A 24,744-nucleotide genomic window follows, 5' to 3' on the forward strand; every position below is an offset into this window, starting at 1 on the left:
TACTATTCCTGGCCTTTCACAGTGTCTAGGCCCTAAAGACTTTAACAGGAACAAAATGGTGCACCACTTAGATTTATGCAAAGGTTACACTTAGTTCTTGCAGTCGCTGTGTACTACACCCAAAATTGCACTTTCCCTCTCAATCCCACTTCCTTCCCTATCAGTGTTTCTAGGCAGGATTCAGGATCGCTGCTGTAAAAAAAGCTTTTCTGTGCAACACACACTGCTGTCTGTCCCTCTCTCTCTCTGCAATAAAATGCTGATCTGACTGTCCGCAAGATGGCTGCTGATTATATAGGGCTGTGACATCACAGGGGTGGCTGGCTGCTGATAGGCTGCATGCTGCATATGATTAAGGGTTATCCCGCCTACCCGCCTTCCAAGGATTCCTTGCCCCATGTCCTCACATGTGGATCCGCCATTTCAGATGCCATGGAGCCTGGACCGCACTAAATGGAGTTTAATGAAGCAATTTGCACCATCGATCCGTCGCGAATGGAATTTCTCCTGAGATTCGTAACGTATTCGGATTCATCAGATTCCATTCGCTCAGCCCTAGTAATGATCCTAAGTTAGCCGCTTGCACCAGGCGGTCTTTCAAATTTGTAGCGCTACGATAAGATATAATAGGTAAATTTTTAAATTCCGTAATGTTCTCAATGTCATCCTACAGGATGTGGGAGTGCTTCTTTAAAAACACCAGACAACCTGCTGGAAACCTCCGAGTGGGTAGAGACAAAGGCAACCCTTGACTGGTGTCCCTTGTCTCTAGCTCTTCCGGAGGTTTCATGTTTCTTTTTTTTAGATACCCGATCTTTGCATTGGGAGATTAATTCCTTTTCACACGTAGCATTTGGCTGATTGGGGGGGGGGGGGGGGGATGTAACATAGGTTTCAGGTGTTGGCTTTCATACCTTAAGATAGAATTGCAATCTGTGGTTTTTATATGTAAATCTTTAGTGAGGCAAACACCTTTAATCTGAATCATGGTATCCAAAAACTGTACTGCCTAATCAGATTTGATTTTGGGAAGTTAATTTGATGTTGGGATGTATCCAATTCAAATAGTCATGAAAGGCTAGTAAATATGTTGTCTATATATATACCACCCCGGCACATGGCTGAAGTGGTGGGAAACAAACACGTTGGCATAAGCTGGCGCAACATTAATCCCCATGGCGGTTCCGGTGCATTGCATGTAAAATTGTTTGTTGAATTTAAAGTAATTCTTGGTCAGTACTTTCTCTAACAGCCTGGTGATTAATTCTACATGTGTTGGTGAGAAATACTCCATAATGGCGTTTCTTACTGCTGTAATTCCGCTGCACTGCCGTAGATTGTGATTTGCCATAGATTGTGATGGAGTGACTCAGCAGTTTTCCCTGCTCGAGCGCTCAGCCTCCATTACAATCTATAGGCTGACACTCGCACACCACCCCCCAACCATTCGTTACTGCGGGGGCTGGGGGTGTGTGCAAATGTAACATGACATATTTAATCATCAGGCATCGCAGCTCACGGCAGTCTCACTTGGGCTATCACAGGGAGAGGATCTCTTCCTGTGATAGCCCGAAGCTGCACGGAGCTCTCATGGCCTTTGTGGGCCGATTCCGTGAGCGGTATTGGGCCACAGAAGCTAATACTTTTACTGTTTTATTGTCACCCGCCAGCATGCTCGTTCGCCACAGCTATCGGGATCCCTAGCTATCGGGATCCCTATGCCCGATAGCGGCCTTATCAGCTGCGCGCTTGTTCGCCACCGCTATCGGGATCCCTATGCCCGATAGCGCTGACAACCGCTTGCCTCCCCGCCCGCTGCTCTGCTCCCCGTCCCTTGTTAACTCTCAGGGAACGGGGAACAGAAAGTAGAGCAGCGGGCGCAGCTAAAGTAGTACTGCGCAAATAGCGTAGGTAGGTAGCGTAGCCGTAGATTAGTGTAGGTTGCAATTTAGCATAGTTTAGTATTAAAAGTTAAAGGGGGTTAGGCACCACAACTCCGAGCATGGGAGGCATGCTGGGAGTTGTAGTTTAGCTTAGATTAGACAGCGAATGGACTACAACTCCCAGTATGCCCAGACAGCTAAAGGCTGCCCTAGGCATGCTGGGAGTTGTAGTTTAGGACTACAACTCCCAGCATGCCCAGACAGCTGAAGGCTGCCAGGGCATGCTGGGAGTTGTAGTTTAGCTTAGATTAGACAGCAAAAGGACTACAACTCCCAGCATGCCCAGACAGTTAAAGGCTGCCCAGGCATGCTGGGAGTTGTAGTTTAGCTGATGGGACCACAACTCTCAGCATGCCCAGACAGCTGAAGGCAGCCCGGGCATACTGGGAGTTGTAGTTTAGCTGATGGGACCACAACTCCCAGTATGTACAGAAAGCTGAAGGCTGCGTGGTGATGCTGGGAGTTGTGGTGCCTTCACTGCACTACAACTCCCAGCATCACCACACAGCCTTCAGCTGTCTGGGCATGCTGGGAGTTGTGGTGCCTTCACTGCACTACAACTCTCAGCATCACCATGCAGCCTTCAGCTGTCTGGGCATGCTGGGAGTTGTGGGCCCATCAGTTAAACTACAACTCCCAGCATGCCCGGGCAGCCTTCAACTGTCTGGGCATGCTGGGAGTTGTGGTGCCTTCACTGCACTACAACTCCCAGCATCACCATGCAGCCTTCAGCTGTCTGGGCATGCTGGGAGTTGTGGTCCCATCAGCTAAACTACTGCTCCCAGCATGCCCAGGCAGCCTTCAGCTGTCTGGGCATGCTGGGAGTTGTGGTGCCTAACCCCCTTTCACTTTTAATACTAAACTATGGTAAATTACAACCTACACTAATCTACGGCTACTCTACCTACCTACGCTATTTGCGTAGTGCTGCACATGCGCATTATCACTTTAGCTGCGCCCGCTGCTCTACTTTCTGTTCCCCGTTCCCTGAGAGTTAACAGGGGACAGGGAGCAGAGCAGCGGGCGGGGAGGCAAGCGGTTGTCAACGCTATCGGGCATAGGGATCCCAATAGCGGTGACGAACGAGCACTGGCGGGTGACAATAAAACAGTAAAATTATTAGCTTCTGTGGCCCGATACCGCTCTTGGAATCGGCCCACAAAGGCCATGAGAGCTCCGTGCAGCTTCGGGCTATCACAGGGAGAGATCCTCTCCCTGTGATAGCCCAAGTGAGACTGCCGTGAGCTGCGATGCCTGATGATTAAATATGTCACGTGACACTCGCATACCCCCCCCAGCCCCCGCAGTAACCAATGGTTGGGGGGTGGTGTGCGAGTGTCAGCCTATAGATTGTAATGGAGGCGGAGCGCTCGAGCAGGGAAAACTGCTGAGTCACTCCATCACAATCTATGGCAAATCACAATCTACGGCAGTGCACCGCCATCATGTGGGATAGATGTATAGAGAGGCCAAAATTGCTCCCTCTGGAACAAGGATGTCCTAAATATTCTCCAAAAATTGGGTGGTATCACGCAAATGGGATTTTGCTTTACTAGCATATGGTCGCAGAACCTTGTCGAGGAAAATTGATATATGGCTTGTTATTGAATCTCTGCCTGATACTATGGGGCATCCGGGTGCATCTTGAAGGTTTTTTTGGATTTTTGGTACTAAATAAAACTATGGTGTGACAGGGTATTTTACAAACAAAAAAATCAAAAAGTAGATGGTCGACAGGGTTCTGCTCGCATGCAGTCTGTGATACAAGTTTTATTTCCCATTCTCTTTCCCATTTTGGATCAGTGGATACTGTTTTGTATGTGGTGACATCGCCAAGTTGTCATAAGGCCTTGGTGATATATCTGGACCTGTCCATCACCACAACTGCCCCACCTTTGTCAGCAGCTTTGATCTATGTTACGTTCCCTCCCAATCAGCCAAATGCTACGTGCAAAAAGGATAGTCAGCTCAGAAGACAGGTTGGAACCGGCTCTTGACAAGATGGCATCCAATTTTTCTGAATGGGGATATATACTTGACGATCAATCTCACAATGCAAAGATCAGATGTCTAAACAAAAGAAAGATGAGACCTCCAGAAAAGCTAAAAACAAGGGACACCAGTCTAGGGTTGCAATTCCACATACGTGATTTACCTGTTGTGGTGCCCCTGCAAATTAATTTATGTAGGGGAGGCCATGTGGGATTTTAAAACCTGCATAAATCACCACAGATACACTATCCCAAAAAAGAGATAAGACATTCCCGTTGCAAAACACTTCTATGACTGTGGACACACAGAGAAGGACCTTCGCTTCATGCTCATTGACCATGTCCGTCCAATGAGAAAGGGAGGGGAACGGGTCAGTCACTTGAAGAGGAGGGAACTAGATTGGATTTATGTGTTGAATGAAGCCCTCTGGTTTAACTGAAGAATTCAAAGTGAACCATAACATTTGTAACCTATGATATAATTCAAGATTAAAGGGGTAGTCCAGTGGTGAAAAACATATCCCCTATCCTAAGGATAGGGGATAAGTTTGAGATCGCGGGGGGTCCGATTGCTGGGGCCCCCTGCGATCTCTCTGTATGGGGGCCAGGCTCTCCGGCCAGATAGTGGGTGTCGACCTCCGCACAAAGCGGCGGCCGACACACCCCCTCAATACATCTCTCTGGCATAGCCGGAGATTGCCGAAGGCAGCGCTTCGGTACTGCCATAGAGTTGTATTGAGGGGGCGTGTCGGCCGCCGCTTCGTGCGGAGGTCGACACGCCCCCTTGCCGCGGGCTGTCGGGGCTCCGTACAGGAGATCGCAGGGGGCCCCAGCGGTCGGACCCCCCGCAATCTCAAACTTATCTCCTATCCTTAGGATAGGGGATAAGTTGTTCACCACTGGGTTCACCACTGGACTACTCCTTTAAGCCCCATGAACAGGATATGTCTGTTTAACTATGGTGTAGGATTTTTTTTCCTTCAGTGATGCAGTTGAGGGGATGGATCACGACATGCACAAGTTTCACACAAGACCCACAGGAACGCCTTTAGTACATCATTGTTGTTTATTAATTTTTGGGTATTATATAATCCTATATCCGCAGTACAACATAACACTTTAACCGAGAAGCAATGATGGACAGGTGGATGCCAGAATGCGGCCATATGAGTGAGCAGACCGAGACAGTGACATTTCTTCGGTTCCCGATGAGTGCTGCTGCTTTGGGATTACCATGACAATGGGACGCTCCTCCACGATGCGCTATGTGGACAGTGTGTATATCGGAACTCCTCCCCCTGTGACACTGAATTATTGTGAAGTTTTTTTACAGATGGTTTTAATGTTTGTGTCACTTGATTTTACATTTTCATTCTAAGGGCTCCTTACAAGTGTGTTATGAGTCTTTTATGAACCCAATCTATGTAATCTTAATTGCACGGTCTGTAAATATCTTAATTATGATGTCACTGTAACACTAATTGTAAGATTGGTTGTAAACTATTTATACCCAACACCATGTACCATTTTTTGCCTGACAATGGTCGTGCGAGACGGCCGAAACTTTGTTTATGTTTGGTGAATAAAGCCACTTATACTTATTCACTACTGTCCGAGTGCTGCTGTAATTCTTCGCTTATAGCTAGCTAGATAGATATGAGATAGATAAATAGAGAGATAGATAGATATGAGATAGATAAGTAGAGAGATAGATAGATACATATAGAGATAGATAGATATGAGATACATAAGTAGAGAGATAGATAAATAGATAGATGGATGGATATATAGATAGATATGAGATAGATAGAGAGATAGAGAGATAGATATGAGATAGATAGATAGAGAGATAAGATGGATAGATAGATAGATAGATAGATAGATAGATAGATAGAGAGATAAGATAGATATGAGATAGATGAATAGAAAGATAGACAGATAGATAGAAATTACAATTTTTTTTAACACATGCTTATTACACTTTTATGCAATATATTTAAAGTGTACCTGGCATGAGTCCGAAATCGCAGAACACGTGACTTGCTCAGCACAGCTCCCCGACTGTCAATCAGACAGGCAGGAGCGAGCGCTATGCTTGTTTCACAGCAGGGCGCACTCCTGACATGGCCAGTGCTGCCCTGCATACCCCCACCAGTGAATAAGCCCTCGCCACTCCGCTACAGTAGATCCACCCCCCCCCACCCCCGGCCCAGCCACCCGTGAATAAGCCAATGCTAAGCCGACACTACAAGGGACTTTACTAGCACAGCGCTGCAAGGCCTGCGGCTGGCTGGAGATCAGCTAGATAGCGGTGGACATGTTCTCACCTTCTCCAAGCTGGCCTGCAGCAGTAAACTCCGCTGCTCCTTCGGTCAGTGAAACTCTGCTGCTCCTCCTCAGTAGTGTTGCTCGCGAATATTCGCAATTCGAATTTTATTCGCGAATATCGCATATTCGCGAATTCGCGAATTTCGCGAATATAGCGCTATATATTCGTAATTACGAATATTCTTTTTTTTTTTTTTTTTTTTTCTTCACAGTACACATCACAGTGATCACCCCTCTCTGCTTCCAGCTTGTGTGGTGTAAAGAAGGCTGTAATACTACTGTGTGAGACTGGCGTGCGAAAATTCGCATATGCGAATATTAGCATATGCTAATTTTCGCATATGCGAAATTTCACATATGCGAATTTTGTATATGCTAATTTCCACATGTCAATTTTCGCATACGCGAAGTTTCGCATATGCAAAAATAAAACGAGAATGTAACGAATATACGAATATTCGCGAATATATGACGAATATTCGTCCAGATATTCGCGAATATTCGCAAATTCGAATATGGCCTATGCCGCTCAACACTACTCCTCAGTCAGTGAAACTCCGCTGCTCCTTCTCGGTCAGTGAAACTCCGCTGCTCCTCCTCGGTCAGTGAAACTCCGCTGCTCCTCCTCGGTCAGTGAAACTCTGCTGCTCCTCCTCGGTCAGTGAAGCAGTCCCCCCCAGCAGGCTTCAGTGACCTGCGCCTGCTGGGGCCCGCCCACATCCTTCTGCCGGCAGCAGAAGCAAGAAGACAGGTGAGAATTAGAGCTTTAATAAAAGATTTTTAAGGGCGGGGGGTGGGGCGTTTGGTGTAGTTAGGGAACATAGCTTGAGTTAGTTTAGAAAAGTTTATTTAGGGATAGGTACTCTTTAAAATTACCCACTATTACCACATTGGAGCAATAATTGATATCATATGATACATATTGTTGCTCTATGTGGGTGACTTAAAAATAATTGATTAAAAGGTTTTGCTGTGCCATGTATAGGCTGTTTTTTATTATATTATTTCAGTATTTGGACTTGTGTGATATCTGCTTGTGCTTATTACATTTAAAGGGCATGTTTCACCTTTAGAGAATTGTTTATTAATGAAAGCCAGATACCAAAATATATTACTTTTTCTTATCTGCTTGTATTTTCTGTTTGCTTATATTTTATTCCATTTTGTTTTCATGAACTTCTCTGACCTGCAAACGCCAGTTTTAGCTATTGGCTTCTTGGCAGCCACATGGATATAAATAATACAATGAAAACTCAAGCAAAAAAAAAAAAAAAACAACAAACAAATATATATATATATATATATATATATATATATATATATATATATATATATTGACTTCTATGGGAAGATATTATGGAAATGCAATGTGACATATACAGGGATCAATTTGCAGGATAAGGTAAGTGCATATATTTCTATTGTCTTTAGTCAATGATCCTGTGTTATCTGCATATAAAGGACATGTTTCACCTTCATATTATTGTTTGGTAATGGAAACCAGAAACCAGGACATATTACTTTTTCTTATCTGCTTGTATTTTCTTTTTACTGATATTGTATTTCTTTTTTTGTTTTCACGAGTTTGTCTGAGCTGTTCTGACCTGTAAATATAATTTTCAGATATTGGTTTCATACAAACCCTCGGAATATAAACTCAATTAAAATGTAAATAAAAAAAAAAGTTAAACAATAATAATAATAATAATAAAAGTTGACTTCTATCAGGAGGGTATTGTGGGCATGCTTTGTGACCTATGCAGAGGTTAGTGTGCAGGAGGAGGAAGGAGCATGTGTTCCCTTTGTCTGTGTTAATAGTGTAATCGTGTAATTTTGCTCCCTGGTTAGGTAAGAGTTACAGTCTTCGACCATTCAGTAGCTAGTGGGTTGTATTTCTAGGTCTCCAGCCTTTGTGGCTGTGCTGCAGATTTTTTATTGACTTCCTGTTTCCCATAGCACTCATGTCTGTGTCTGTGCACACTTTGTGTTAGCCATGGCCTCCTGTATTTTTGGTTTTGAGCTTGTTCACTGTCATTCTGTGTGTACTTAGTCATAGTGATGAGCAGCATAGGCCATATTCGAATTTGTGATATTTTGCGAATATATGGACAAATATTCATCCTATATTCCTGAATTTCGCATATTCGTTAACTTTTTTTCAATGTAAAATTGGTGATGAAATTCGCAAAATATGCATGCGCGATTATATCTTTCAACTAACTGCTTTCCTATTGGTTGCTAGGGATTGTTACGCCGAGCGCTCCGGGTCCCCGCTCCTCCCCGGAGCGCTCGCAGCGTCCTCTCATTTGCAGCGCCCCGGTCAGACCTGCAGACCGGGTGCGCTGCGATATTACTCCCAGCCGGGATGCGATTCGCGACGCGGGATGCGCCCGCTCGCGATGCGCATCCCGGCTCCCGTATCTGACTTGTTCCCCGTCTGTGTTGTCCCGGCGCGCGCGGCCCCGCTCCTTAGGGCGCGCGCGCGCCGGGTCTCTGCAATTTAAAGGGCCACTGCCCCACTGATTGGCGCAGCAGGCCTAATCAGTATCATCACCTGTGCACTCCCTACTTATACCTCACTTCCCCTGCACTCCCTTGCCGGATCTTGCTGCCATTGTGCCAGTGAAAGCGTTTCCTTGTGTGTTCCTAGCCTGTGTTCCAGACCTCCTGCCGTTGCCCCTGACTACGATCCTTGCTGCCTGCCCTGACCTTCTGCTACGTCCGACCTTGCTCTTGTCTACTCCCTTGTACCGCGCTTATCTCAGCAGTCAGAGAGGTTGAGCCGTTGCAGGTGGATACGACCTGGTTGCTACCGCCGCTGCAAGACCATCCCGCTTTGCGGCGGGCTCTGGTGAATACCAGTAGCAACTTAGAACCGGTCCACCGACACGGTCCACGCCAATCCCTCTCTGGCACAGAAGATCCACCTCCAGCCAGCCGGCATCGTGACAGTAGATCCGACCATGGATCCCGCTGAGGTCCCGCTGCCAGTTGTCGCCGACCTCACCACGGTGGTCGCCAAGCAGTCGCAACAGATAGCGCAACAAGGCCACCAGCTGTCTCAACTGACCGTGATGCTACAGCAGCTTCTACCACAGCTTCAGCAAGCATTTCCTCCGCCAGCTCCTGCACCTCCTCCGCAGCGAGTGGCAGCTTCCAGCCTCCGATTATTCTTGCCGGATAAATTTGATGGGGACTCTAAGTTTTGCCGTGGTTTTCTTTCGCAATGTTCCCTGCATTTGGAGATGATGTCGGACCAGTTTCCGACTGAAAGGTCTAAGGTGGCTTTCGTAGTCAGCCTTCTGTCTGGGAAAGCCCTGTCATTGGCCACACCGCTCTGGGACCGCAATGACCCTGTCACTGCCTCTGTACACTCCTTCTTCACAGATGATTCGAAGTGTCTTTGAGGAACCTGCCCGAGCCTCTTCTGCCGAGACTGCCCTGCTGAACCTGGTCCAGGGTAATTCTTCTGTTGGCGAGTACGCCATCCAATTCCGTACTCTTGCCTCCGAATTATCCTGGAATAACGAGGCCTTCTGCGCGACCTTTAAAAAAGGCCTATCCAGTAACATTAAAGATGTGCTGGCCGCACGAGAAATTCCTGCTAACCTGCATGAACTTATTCATCTTGCCACCCGCATTGACATGCGTTTTTCCAAAAGGCGTCAGGAGCTCCGCCAGGATATGGACTTTGCTCGCACGAGGCGGTTTCTCTCCCCGGCTCCTCTCTCCTCTGGTCCTCTGCAATCCGTTCCTGTGCCTCCCGCCGTGGAGGCTATGCAAGTTGACCGGTCTCGCTTGACACCTCAAGAGAGGACACGACGCCGCATGGAGAACCTTTGCCTGTACTGTGCCGGTACCGAACATTTCTTGAAGGATTGTCCTATCCGTCCTCCTCACCAGGAAAGACGCACGCTGACTCCGCACAAAGGTGAGACAGCTCTTGATGTGAACTCTGCTTCTCCACGCCTTACTGTGCCTGTGCTGATGTCTTCTTCTACCTTCTCCTTCTCTGCCATGGCCTTCTTGGATTCTGGATCTGCAGGAAATTTTATTTTGGCCTCTCTCATCAACAGGTTCAACATCCCGGTGACCAGTCTTGCCAGACCCCTCTACATCAACTCTGTTAACAATGAAAGATTGGACTGTACCGTGCGTTACCGCACGGAACCTCTCCTAATGTGCATCGGAACCCATCACGAAAAAATTGAATTTTTGGTCCTCTCTAACTGCACTTCAGAAATTCTTCTTGGATTACCGTGGCTTCAACGCCATTCCCCAACCCTTAATTGGACCACAGGGGAAATCAAGAACTGGGGTACTTCTTGCCACAAGGACTGTCTTAAACCGTCTCCCAGTACTCACAGTCGTGACCCTGTTGTTCCCCCGGTATCTGGTCTTCCTAAGGCCTATCTGGACTATGCTGATGTTTTTTGCAAAAAACAAGCAGAGACTTTGCCTCCTCACAGGCCTTATGACTGTCCTATTGACCTCCTCCCGGGTACTACCCCACCCCGGGGCAGAATCTATCCTCTGTCTGCTCCGGAAACCCAAGCCATGTCGGAGTACATCCAGGAGAACTTAAAAAAGGGGTTTATCCGCAAGTCCTCCTCTCCTGCCGGAGCTGGATTTTTTTTTTGTCTCCAAAAAAGATGGCTCCCTACGTCCTTGCATTGATTACCGAGGACTTAATAAAATCACGGTAAAAAACCGCTACCCCTTACCTCTTATCTCGGAACTCTTTGACCACCTACGAGGCGCCCACATCTTTACCAAGCTGGACTTAAGAGGTGCATATAATCTCATCCGCATCAGGGAGGGGGATGAATGGAAGACTACATTTAACACCAGAGATGGACACTTTGAGTATCTGGTCATGCCCTTTGGCCTGTGCAACGCCCCTGCCGTCTTCCAAGACTTTGTTAATGAAATTTTTCGTGATCTTCTATATACCTGTGTTGTGGTTTACCTGGACGATATTCTGATTTTTTCTGCCAACTTAGAAGAACACCGCCAGCATGTCCGCATGGTTCTTCAGAGACTTCGGGACAATCAACTTTATGCCAAAATGGAAAAATGTCTCTTTGAATGTCAGTCTCTTCCTTTCCTAGGATACTTAGTCTCTGGCCAGGGACTACAAATGGACCCAGATAAACTATCTGCCATATTAGATTGGCCACGCTTCTCCGGACTCCGTGCTATCCAACGTTTTTTGGGGTTCGCCAATTATTACAGACAATTTATTCCACACTTTTCCACTATTGTGGCTCCTATCGTGGCTCTAACCAAGAAAAATGCCAATCCTAAGTCCTGGTCTCCTCAAGCGGAAGACGCATTTAAACATCTCAAGTCTGCCTTTTCTTCTGCTCCCGTACTCTCCAGACCTGACCCATCTAAACCCTTCTTATTGGAGGTAGATGCCTCCTCTGTGGGAGCTGGAGCAGTTCTTCTACAAAAAAATTCTTCAGGGCATGCTGTTACTTGTGTTTTTTTTTCTAGGACCTTCTCTCCGGCGGAGAAAAACTACTCCATTGGTGATCGAGAATTACTGGCCATAAAATTGGCGCTTGAGGAATGGAGGCACCTGCTGGAGGGATCCAAATATCCAGTTATTATATACACTGATCACAAGAATCTCTCTTATCTCCAGTCTGCCCAACGACTGAACCCTCGCCAGGCTAGGTGGTTGTTGTTCTTTGCCCGTTTTAACTTTGAAATCCCTTTTCGCCCTGCTGACAAGAACATTAGGGCCAATGCCCTCTCTCGTTCTTCAGATGCCTCTGAAGTGGAAGCCTCTCCGCAACACATCATTCCTCCGGACTGTCTGATCTCCACTTCTCCATCTTCCATCAGACAAACTCCTCCAGGGAAGACCTTTGTTTCTCCACGCCAGCGCCTCGGGATTCTCAAGTGGGGACACTCCTCCCACCTCGCAGGCCATGCGGGCATCAAAAAATCCTTTCAACTCATCTCTCGATTTTATTGGTGGCCTACTCTGGAGACTGATGTTGTTGATTTTGTGCGGGCTTGTACTGTCTGTGCCCGGGATAAGACTCTTCGCCAGAAGCCTGCTGGTCTCCTTCATCCTCTGCCTGTTCCTGAACAACCTTGGTCACAGATTGGTATGGACTTTATTACTGACTTGCCCTTATCCCGTGGCAACACAGTTGTTTGGGTGGTCGTTGATCGATTTTCCAAGATGGCACATTTTATCCCTCTTCCAGGCCTTCCTTCAGCGCCTCAGTTGGCAAAGCAATTTTTTATACACATTTTTCGCCTTCACGGTGACTATTTACGACATTTTGTTTCCTCCCGCCAGGATGAATGGGCAGATCTTCTACCATGGGCCGAATTCTCATACAACTTCAGAGTCTCCGAATCTTCTGCTAAATCCCCATTTTTTGTGGTGTACGGCCGTCACCCTCTTCCTCCCCTCCCCACTCCCATGCCCTCTGGTTTGCCCGCTGTTGATGAAGTAACTCGAGATCTTTCCACCATATCGAAAGAAACCCAAAATTCTCTTTTACAGGCTTCATCCCGGATGAAAAAATTTGCTGATAAAAAAAGAAGAACTCCCCCCATTTTTGCTCCCGGAGACAAGGTATGGCTCTCCGCTAAGTATGTCCGCTTTCGTGTCCCCAGTTATAAACTGGGACCACGCTATCTAGGTCCTTTCAAAATCTTGTGCCAGATCAACCCTGTCTCTTACAAACTCCTTCTTCCTCCTTCTCTCCGTATTCCCAATGCCTTCCGTGTCTCTCTCCTTAAACCACTCATCCTTAACCTCTTCTCTCCCAAAGTTGTTTCTCCCACTCCTGTTTCCGGTTCGTCTGACGTCTTCTCGGTGAAGGAGATTCTAGCATCCAAGACAGTCAAAGGTAAAAGATTCTTCTTGGTTGACTGGGAGAATTGTGGCCCAGAGGAGAGATCTTGGGAACCTGAGGACAATATCCTAGACAAAAGTCTTATCCTCAGGTTCTCAGGCTCCAAGAAGAGGGGGAGACCCAAGGGGGGGGGTACTGTTACGCCGGCCGCTCCGGGTCCCCGCTCCTCCCTGGAGCGCTCGCAGCGTTCTCTCATTTACAGCGCCCCGCTCAAACCTGCTGACCGGGTGCACTGCGATATTACGCCCAGCCGGGATGTGATTCGCGACGCGGGTTGCGCCCGCTCGCGATGCGCCCGCTCATGATGCGCATCCCGGCTCCTGTACCTGACCCGTTCCCCGTCTGTGTTGTCCCGGCGCGCGCGGCCCCGCTCCTTAGGGCGCGCGTGCGCCGGGTCTCTGCAATTTAAAGGGCCACTGCGCCACTGATTGGCACAGCAGGCCTAATCAGTATCATCACCTGTGCACTCCCTACTTATACCTCACTTCCCCTGCACTCCCTCGCCGGATCTCGTTGCCATTGTGCCAGTGAAAGCGTTTCCTTGTGTGTTCCTAGCCTGTGTTCCAGACCTCCTGCCGTTGCCCCTGACTACGATCCTTGCTGCCTGCCCTGACGTTCTGCTACGTCCGACCTTGCTCTTATCTACTCCCTTGTACCGCGCTTATCTCAGCAGTCAGAGAGGTTGAGCCGTTGCCGGTGGATACGACCTGGTTGCTACCGCCGCTGCAAGACCATCCCGCTTTGCAGTGGGCTCTGGTGAATACCAGTAGCAACTTAGAACCGGTCCACCGACACGGTCCACTCCAATCCCTCTCTGGCACAGAGGATCCACCTCCAGCCAGCCGAATCGTGACAGGGATGTTGCTAACCTCTGACAACTGTATTTACATCCTTCTCATTGGCCCACAAGCTAAAAAAAGTTTTCACATATTTGCATATTCGCCTTCTTCGGACCACGAGCTGGAAGGAGGGAGGAATGATCACTTTTTTTTTACACAGTACACATCATTGTGATGTGTACCATGAAAAAAAAATGAAAAAAATTAATATTTGCCATAACAAATATATTTTGCTATATTCTAAATATTCAAAAAATTGTGAAGTGCCGATTTTTGTGATAAAAATTTGCTATTTGAATATTTGCGCTCAACACTACTTGGTCAGTTTTAGCATGTCTTGCTGGTATATGTTATGTGAACCTTAGTCTTGTCCTTTATCAAGTCCTGTATCTCGGTTAGTGTTCAGATCTGATTTTTATTTTGTGTCCCTCCATATTTGGAGTTTGGTTTTATAGTTAATCCGGTTCCTCCTATTGGTTAAATTCCTTTCTGAGCTTCGCTATTTCCCTTACATAGGTGTCAATTTGATTTTTGTTTCTAGTAGGAATTAGTTCTAATGAATCCTGATCTGTTTAGTATCTTGACCTGTGTTCAGTCCGGTTTGTCTTTGTGCATTTTGTATCTGTTCTTGTTATCCAGTAGTTGCTTATCCTTAATCTATATAGTGTCTGACTAGTTTAACCTTGTTCATCCCCTGCATTACTGGTTATTCTCTCCATTATATTTCCTAGTTATCCTGTCTTGTTCATATTCTCATATCTGCTGTTTATCTTGTTTTGGTTCTTAGGCTGTTGTCCGTTCGCTATATACCTGCCACCATGTTTTCCTGATATATGTTGGTATCTATTTGCATTCCTGACATTATGTAGTATTCTAGCTTCCTGTCTGTTGGTTTTAATTTATTAACCTCTTGTATTCTGACTTGTTCTCGACTTTGTAATGTTTTGTTTATTGCTTTGGCCATGACGTCCCTGCACTCTAGTTAGCATATGGACTGGTGCCCAGTTGTAGAGCCACTAGTTAGGTTGTCTATGCAATAGGCAGGTAAAGAGGTTCAGGGTCAGCTTAAAGGGGTACTCCAACCCTAGACATCTTATCTCCTATCCAAAGTATAGGGGATATAATGTCTGATTGTGGGGCTCCCGCGGCTAAGCACCCCCTCGATCTCCCTGCTGCACCCGACGTTTGTTTAGAGCGTCGGGTGCAGCACCGTAAGCTTGTGACATCATGGTCACGCCCCCTCAATGCAAGTCTATGGGAGGGGGCGTGCCGGACGTCACGTCCCCTCGTATAGACATGCATTGGGGGGGCATGGCCGTGACGTCACGCATCACCAGTCATCCGGCACAATGCAAAATTAGCTCCGTGCATCGGATGTCTGGGGTGCCGCAGCCATGATTGCGGGGGTCCCCAGCACTGGGACCCCCGTGATCAGACATCTTATACCCTATCCTTTGGATAAAGGATAAGATGTCTAGGGGTGGAGTACTCCTTTAAGGCTCACTCTTCCCTTCCCTACATGACATGACGCATATCATGTCAAATAGTGTTATTCTGTGTTATTGGTCTATAGCTTTATAAAAGAGATATTATGCTTCATTATCACTCAATCCTCTGGTGATATTGAAATGACTAAATATGATCTATAAAGCCCTGTAAAACTCTCATATTAAGGGGTAAATGACAACAGCAACTAAACCAAGCACAATATGATATTGTAACAGTTGGCAGATTAGGATGAAATATCTTTTGTATTTTTTTAACCTTTATAAATTGTTGCAGTGTCAGCACTTACGGCAGTTATTATTCAGAACATGGATATTTGGGCTTTTCATGTGCATTTCAGGTGTTTTTTGTGTGTTCAGTAGAATATCTTTTGAATTTAGAGATTCCTACTGATCTTTTGACAAACACATCAAAATACCAGATATAGCCTTTTTTGCTAGCATACGCTAAATATGCCATCGACAGCGAGAGCTGACCATGCAGAATCTGAAGTAATGTCAGATCAAAAATATTTCTCTAACATCTTGACATCTTATATAAATCCTCTAAAGAGGGGATTGTTTCCCCATTAGAATGGCAAAACAAACACAGAATAGTACAGGTTAACTCTAGACGGAGAGATAGATAGATAGATAGATAGATAGATAGATATGAGATAGATAGATATATATGAGATAGATATATATGATATAGATAGATATGAGATAGATAGATAGATAGATAGATAGATATGAGATAGATAGATATGAGATAGATAGATATATATGAGATAGATAGATATGAGATAGATAGATAGATAGATAGATAGATAGATAGATATGAGATAGATAGATAGATATGGTATAGATAGATATGAGATAGATAGAGAGATAGATAGATATGAGATAGATAGATAGATAGATAGAGAGATAGATAGATAGATAGATATGAGATAGATAAATAGATAGATATGAGATAGATAGATAGATAGATAGATAGATAGATAGATAGATGGATAGAAAAAAGTCCAAGAGAGCAGCACTCACAGGGTAGGTGCAATGATGTTAGGGTGCGTTCAGTTGCTACAGATCCCGGTCACGAATCTTGATAATGGCTAGGTGCGCTAGCCGAAACGTTGCCACCTTCACGCTTGTGTGAATAAAGACCTAACCTTTTTGCATCTTATGGGAGTGCGGTTGCCTTTCGTTCATTAGATAGATAGATAGATAAATATGAGATAGATAGATATGAGATAGATAGATATGAGATAGATAGATATGAGATAGATAGATATGAGATAGATAGATAGATAGATATGAGATAGATAAATATGAGATAGATAGATATGAGATAGATAGATATGAGATAGATAGATATGAGATAGATAGATAGATAGATAGATAGATATGAGATAGATAGATAGATAGATGATAGATAGATAGATAGATAGATAGATAGATATGAGATAGATAGATATGAGATAGATATGAGATAGATATAGAAAAAAATGCAACAGCATTTAAGAAAAAAGTGTATTCAATAATGTGGGAGCAGGCTACTGAAAAAGAACTCCACCAGTTCCTCCAAATCAATAAAAAAAAATGAAAGCCAGTGCAGCACTCCATAGAATGAAAAAGTGAAAAATGTATTCCATCAAAAAAATGTAAAGAGAGCAGCAACGTTTCGATCCTCTCCAGGATCTTTCTCAAGCCTTGAGAAACTTCGCTGCTCTCTTCACATTTTTTTGGATGGAATACATTTTTCACTTTTTCATTCTATGGAGTGCTGCACTGGCTTTCATTTTTTATAGATAGACAGATAGATACAGCAGCAAAAGATAGTCACAGCACTCCAAAAGATAGATAGATAGGCCTACTCACCCATGTATGATTAGAACTGGAGATGATTGATTCATTGATGAGGAAAATAAATGATAATTCTGGCAGTCAAAAATGAAGCATAAGATGACATAAAGGAACAAATACAAAGACTGAATCCATCTAACCCTCTCTAATCCTTCCCTAAAATAAAGATCCTTCCCAGCATGTGTCATTCAGGAGACTTCAGTCTGTGGTATAACACCAGCATGCTGCCTCTGTAGTCTCCTGGGGGTTGTAGTTCACCACACCTCTATAGGGCATACACCAGTGTTTCCCAACCAGGGTGCCTCCAGGTGTTGCAAAACTACTACTACCAGCATGCCCAGACAGCCAAAAGCTGTCTGGGCATGCTGGGAGTTGTAGTTTTGATATAGCTGAAGACACCCTGGTTGGGAAACAATGCACTTTGTTTGTAATATACTGAATAGGCTAGGCCAGTGTTTCCCAATCAGTGTGCCTCCAGCTGTTGCACAACTACAACTCCCAGCATGCTCAAGGCTGTCAGGGAATGCTGGGAGTTGTAGTTTTACAACAGCTGGAGGCACACTGGTTTGGAAACACTGGTGTAACATGATGTGTATGCTGAATAGGCTAGGACAGTGTTTCCCAACCAGTGTGCCTCCAGCTTTTGCAAAACTACAACTCCCAGCATGCCCAAAGTCTGTCCAGGCATGCTGGGAGTTGTAGTTTTGATACAACTGGTGGCAGACAGGTTTGTAAACACTAGCATACACACATAACAGGGACTACAACTCCCAGCATGTGTCATTCAGGAGTCCCCCCTTTCACATATAGAGATCATCCCCAGTCCGAGATTTATTCCCCTGCAGTCTATACATCCCCAGCCCGTGCACCTTGTCATCCCTTCACATAACATTTCCTCCCCTTCACATACATCTTCTCTGTCTTCTTTCAGTGCAGACCTGTGTCCTCAGAAGACAGAGCAGGGGGAGGGGAGATGAGGGTGTGTGGCCTATCTCTGTCATGCACACCTGTGACCACCTGGGGGTGTATGGCCTATCTCTCTCATGCACAACTGTGACCACCTGGAGGGGAGATGAGGGGGCGTGGCCTATCTCTCTCATGCACACCTGTGACCACCTGGAGGGGGAGATGAGGGGGCGTGGCCTATCTCTCTCATGCACACCTGTGACCACCTGGAGGGGGAGATGAGGGGGCGTGGCCTCTCTCATGCACACCTGTGACCACCAGGAGGGGGAGATGAGGGGGCGTGGCCTATCTCTCTCATGCACAACTGTGACCACCTGGAGGGGGAGATGAGGGGGCGTGGCCTATCTCTCTCATGCACACCTGTGACCACCTGGAGGGGGAGATGAGGGGGCGTGGCCTATTGCTGTCATGCACACCTGTGACCACCAGGAGGGGGAGATGAGGGGGCGTGGCCTATCTCTCTCATGCACACCTGTGACCACCTGGAGGGGGAGATGAGGGGGCGTGGCCTATCTCTCTCATGCACACCTGTGACCACCTGGAGGGGGAGATGAGGGGGCGTGGCCTCTCTCTCATGCAGTTCTGAAAGAACAGAGAAAGAAAAAAGCTCTGACATCTTGTCCACAGCCTAACCCTAACCTGTGGACAACAGTCAGAGATCCAACACAGAACTACAGAACTTCCTGGCCCACAAACAGGTAAGAAAAAAAAGACACATACTACACAAACATATAATACATGTCAATTGCAAAAAACATGACCATTAAAAGAAGATGCAATATAGCCAAAAATCTTAACCACCGGAGTACCCCTTTAACTAACGAAAACAGGAATCAAGAAAAGCGGAGAACATAGTACTAGAGAAAAAACAACATTATCCATTACACTCCACGGGGGAGATTTATCAAAACCTGTCCAGAGGAAAAGTTGCTGAGTTGCCCATAGCAACCAATCAGATCGCTTCTTTCATTTTGCAGAGGCCATGTTAAAAACAAAAGAAGCGATCTGACTGGTTGCTATGGGCAACTGGGCAACTTTTCCTCTGGACAGGTTTTGATAAATCTCCCCCTATATGTTGTGAAGCAGAATGAAAGGAGTCCTGGCTTTGGTCTCCTTTATCGGTTCATATTAGACGGCAATTTCCCTTTATTCTGGTGATCAGACCTTCCCTTAGAACTTAAAGAAAACACATGTAATAAGTATTACCGTATTTTTCGCCGTATAAGACGCACTTTTTCTTCCCCAAAACAGGGGGGGGGGGGAAGTCGGTGCATCTTATATGGTGAATACACACCTATCACGGCGGTCCCTGCGACCATCAACGGCCGGGACCCGCGGCTAATACAGGACATCACCGATCGTGGTGATGTCCTGTATTATCCCTTCACACACGGTGATCAAAGCTGACCGCCGCGTCCAAAGGGAAATTGACACTAACCCGGCTGCTCAGTCAGGCTGTTCGGGACCGCCGTGGTGAAATCGCGGCGTCCTGAACAGCTTACAGGACCTTACCTGCCTCGGTGTCTGCTCCGGGATCCCATGCTTGGCCAGCGCTCTCAATAGTCGTCATCACGTCGTCGCGCACGCCATCCCGTCATCCAATAGGATCGGCGTGCATTGCGACGTGATGACAGCGACGGAGAGCGTGGATCTCGGGGAAGAGGACGTCTGGATCGTCGGGGACCCAACCGGGGACGCGGCGACAGCGATGGAGCGACATCCAGGGCAGCGGTGACGGGTCCGGAGCGACGGGGACACGTGAGTATTACCTCCTATCCAGTGGTTTTCAACCTGCGGACCTCCAGATGTTGCAAAACTACAACCCCCAGCAGCCAACGGCTGTCCGGACATGCTGGGAGTTGTAGTTTTGCAACATCTGGAGGTCCGCAGGTTGAAGACCACTGTTGGGTTCAGAATCTTAATTTTTTTTTATTTTGCACCTATAAATTGGGTGCGTCTTATACCCCGGTGTGCCTTATAGGGCGAAAAATACGGTATATTTGACAGGAATTTAAAGGAGCACTCTGGTGGAAAAAGAATGTTTTAAAACCAACTGGTGCCAGAAAGTTAAACAGATTTGCAAATTACTTTTATTAAAAAATCTTAATCCTTTTGGTACTTATTAGCAGCTGTATACTACAGAGGAAATTCTTTACTTTTTGAATAGCTTTTTTGTGTTGTCCACAGTGCTCTCTGTTGACATCTCTGTCCGTGTCAGGAACTATCCAGAGCAGTATAGGTTTGCGGGCATCAGGTGTCAGCAGAGAGCACTGTGGACAACACAAAAAAAGAAATAAAAAAAATAGCAAACAGCTGTTAAAAAATACTGGAAGAATTAAAGGGGTATTCCAGGCCAAAACTTTTTTTCTATATATATATCAACTGGCTCCGGAAAGTTAAACAGATTTGTAAATTACTTCAATTAAAAAATCTTAATCCTTCCAATAGTTATTAGCTTCTTAAGTAGAGTTATTGTTTTCTGTCTAACTGCTCTCTGATGACTCACGTCCCGGGAGCTGTGCAGTTCCTATGGGGATATTCTCCCAGCATGCACAGCTCCCGTGACGTAACATCATCATTGAGCAGTTAGACAGGAAACTTCAGAAGCTAATAACTAATGGAAGGATTAAGATTTTTTAATAGAAGTAATTTACAAATCTGTTTAACTTTCTGGCACCAGTTCATAAAAAAAAATAAAAAAAGTTTTCATCCAGAGTACCCCATTAAAAGCTGCTGTATGCTCCACAGGAAGTTTTGTAGGTCTTTTATGTCTTGTCCACAGTGCTCTCTGCTGACACCTATGTCCATGTCAGGAACTGTCCAGAGTAGGAGAGGTTTGTTATGAGGATTTGCTTCTGCTCTGGACAGTTCCTGACATGAACAGAGGTGTCAGCAGAGAGCACTGTAGTCAGACTGGAAAGAACTACACAACTTCCTCTGGAGCATACAGCAGCTGATTAGTACTGGAAGGATTAAGATTTTTGTATAGAAGTAATTTACAAATCTGTGTAACTTTCTGGCACCAGTTGATTTAAAAACATATTTTTTTTCCCACCGGAGTACTCCTTTAATGAAAAGGGTTAAAAATCATCAAATGTTCTTCCTTCCGGGCGCCATCAGGAATATAAATGGTGATTGTATAATTATGATGGGCAGCCGCACAGAGAAGCGTTAAAGTTCCCAACGACAGCGAGCGCCATGACAAGGGAATACAAGTAATTAGAATCTGCTTTAAAATCTTAATGATAGTTGATGAATCCTGTCTGCTCCGGTGAATCCCAAAGAAGACTTCATTAGGAAAGGTGTTTAGCCTCCTCCGAAAACATCCACTACTCCTCACACGCAACGCTTGGAATCTGCTAAAAGAAGGGCACAAATACTGCGCGCGCCGCTCAGCCATGTTGAGGGATTGACTGGGAACCTCAATGTTTGCCTAAACAGCAAAAACAAACTTTTTCTTGAAAAATCTGCGGACAGGGAAGTTAATTGCTTCCTCCATCTGGACTGAGCAGGTGAAGAGCGGAGGAAGGATCCGCCAGGGGAATTGTGACAGAAGAAGGAACCTGGAGAACGGCTCACAGGAGGGGAATATAAGACCGCGGAAATAATAGATGAGCAGGGAGAGGAGAATACGGCTAGAAAAATGTGTCTATCTATCTATCTATCTATCTTTCTTTTATTTATCTATCTATCTATATTTTATTCATATATCTATCTATCTATCTTTCTCATATCTATCTATCTGTCTATCAATCTATCTATCTATCTCATATCTATCTATCTATCTCAAATATATCTATCTATCTCATATCTATCTATCTATCTATCTATCTCATATCTATCTATCATCTATCTCATATCTATCTATTTATCTATCTATCTCATATATATCTATCATCTATCTATCTCATATCTATCTATCTCATATCTATCTATCTATCTCATATCTATCTATCTATCTCATATCTATCTCATATCTATCTATCTTATATCTATCTCATATCTATCTATCTATCTATCTATCTATCTATCTATCTATCTATCTCATATCTATCTATCTATCTATCTATCTATCTATCTATCTATCATCTATCTCATATCTATCTATTTATCTATCTATCTCATATATATATCTATCATCTATCTATCTCATATCTATCTATCTATCTATCTATCTCATATCTATCTATCTCATATCTATCTATCTATCTCATATCTATCTATATATCTATCTATCTATTTCATATCTATCTATCTATGTCATATCTATCTATCAATCAAACAAAAAGTTCAGGGTGAGCAGCACCTCAAGGTAGGGAATTTGGTAGGTGCAGAGCAGCAAAAAAAAGCCCAAGTCAGGTGCCCACAGATATCCACAAAAAAAGAAGTTGGCGGCAGCACACAAAAGTAGAAGTTCAGGGGATTTTATTCCATTCCATAGCAACGTTTCAGCCGCCCATGTGGCCTTTTTCAAGCACAAGTGAACAGTTACCATCGGTAGTATTTATATGGTATCCAATCCAATATTAATTATATCCAATTAGTAACAAAAGTGCAACATTATATGAATAAAAACAGGATAAATACATAGTGTACTGTATATCTCAATAAACACATCTTTCCATTTGTATATAAAGTGCAAATGTGCAAATCGTAAAAAAAAACAAAACATAATATCTTACAAACAATGTGCAAGTGCAACATGTGTGGCATAATTAGTCATAATTACAGGGAGGAGGAGGTAGGCGGATCCGGTAACACTCAGCAGCGTTAGTGTATATACAGAACATGGCGTGTTTGTAATGCGCACGCGCAAGTCCGTGCAGCTCAGTACTGCCGGCAACTGTGTATTGAACAGCGCGGACTTGCGCGTGCGCATTACAAACACGCTATGTTCTGTACATACACTAACGCTGCTGAGTGTTACCGGATCCGCTTACCTATTTATTTTTTTTTTTTATATAAGAGCCGAGAAACGTGCTCTCGAATGACCCGAAGTGCAAGAAAAAGTGCAAACGTGTTACACTAAAAAAGCGTGCACAGAGGATGCGGTTTATCGCAAGCCTATCTCCGATAGGAGAGAGGCCCCCCAACAAACCTTACCCTTCGCCTCCGGATCAAAAGGTACCTGCGAGGTTCCAGGTGTGATGTCCCTTTTCGCCGAAGCTACTAAAGGACCACAAATGCTCCCGGCATCCCCCTAGACGTTAGCCAAGGTATCTGCCTGCAGAGCCAATAACGGTAGGTACCCTGCCAAAGCAGGAGTACACGGGGTGTTTGCAGGGAGGTGTGGAACCTAATGGCCACACACACCTCCCCTAGACCGCCAGGAGGGACACCCAGAAGAGCTACCGCATCCTGACAAATCCTGTGGACACACAACACGCAAAAAGTGACACAGTGAGACAAAATAAATAAATAAGTGAATGTGCAGACATACTGCCCGGACATCCGGCCGGATCTATAAAAAATGTCTCTGATTCTAGCCAGAAGGCCGGGAACCAAGAGGTGAGTGCCACAAAGGTGCAGAGATCATGGTGCCCGTACTTCAACTCAGTCAGTCTATCCTCCCAGTGAGTTTTGGCACCTCAGGGGTCACCACTCCCCGAGGCACTAAAGTACCTCGGCTCTAGACCCCCTCAGCCTCATGGCGAGACCCGGAGGAAGCAGGTCACATCAGGGCAGCCGTCGAGCTGATTCCTCAGAACCAGCTCCGGAACGCCCTGGTACACCTGCTCCCTACCATGCAGCACCCATCCCCACCAGCTCAATAGCGGCGCTTCGGGTCACTGGTGTAAACTGATAAGAACAGATACTACACTTGATCTTAGCCAAAAGGCCGAGAAGCGATACCTATCTATCTCATATCCATCTATCTATCTCATATCTAGGAAAAGGAGAAAGCAGAACTCCTGAAGTCTGGGTGTAGGGGTACCTCCTGTTATAAACCTTGGTGAGAGGTCCAATGTAGATATGTCCAAAAAGAAACAGTGGCACTTCCATAGTTTAGTGCAAAGTGATGTCTTTTATTTCAATCCACCGTGAGCGATGTTTCAACAGCCTCTTGCTGTCTTTATCTTTTTGGACATATCTCATATCTATCTATCTATCTCATATTTATCTATCTATCTATCTCATATCTATCTATCTATCTCATATCTATCTCATATCTATCTATCTCATATCTATCTCAAATCTATCTATCTATCTATCTTTCTAGAGAGCACATCCACTGTGTACATAGATATAGGTGCACACAGAGCCAGACCTGGGTCAAGGGTCCATGTAGTATACAGAAAACGTTCATAATTCAGCAGCATTTTTGGTTCCAAACAAAGGTGAAGTTTACTCCATAAGCAAAAAAAGTGTCACAGCAACATTTCTGCCAGCTCACCTGGCCTTTCTTAAGCTTCTGGAGCTTGAGAAAGGTCAGGTGAGCTGGC

General features: G+C 45.2%; 1 long non-coding RNA gene and 1 other non-coding gene across 2 annotated transcripts in view; both read right to left on the reverse strand.

Moving 5' to 3' along the window:
• Window positions 1–17,366, reverse strand: part of LOC130274458 (uncharacterized) — a 39,476-nt gene extending 22,110 nt beyond the window's left edge. The window contains exon 1 of the long non-coding RNA XR_008844396.1: window positions 17,351–17,366. This is a non-coding gene — a long non-coding RNA (uncharacterized LOC130274458). The remainder of the gene's footprint in view (window positions 1–17,350) is intronic.
• A 6,600-nt stretch (window positions 17,367–23,966) lies between these two features.
• LOC130274628 (U2 spliceosomal RNA) lies at window positions 23,967–24,152 on the reverse strand. Its single transcript, XR_008844414.1, has one exon. It is a non-coding gene; the product is annotated as a U2 spliceosomal RNA (small nuclear RNA).
• Between the last annotated feature and the right edge of the window lie 592 nt (window positions 24,153–24,744).

This window comes from Hyla sarda, chromosome 5 (assembly GCF_029499605.1).
Source record: "Hyla sarda isolate aHylSar1 chromosome 5, aHylSar1.hap1, whole genome shotgun sequence".
NCBI classification, from domain to species: domain Eukaryota; kingdom Metazoa; phylum Chordata; class Amphibia; order Anura; family Hylidae; genus Hyla; species Hyla sarda.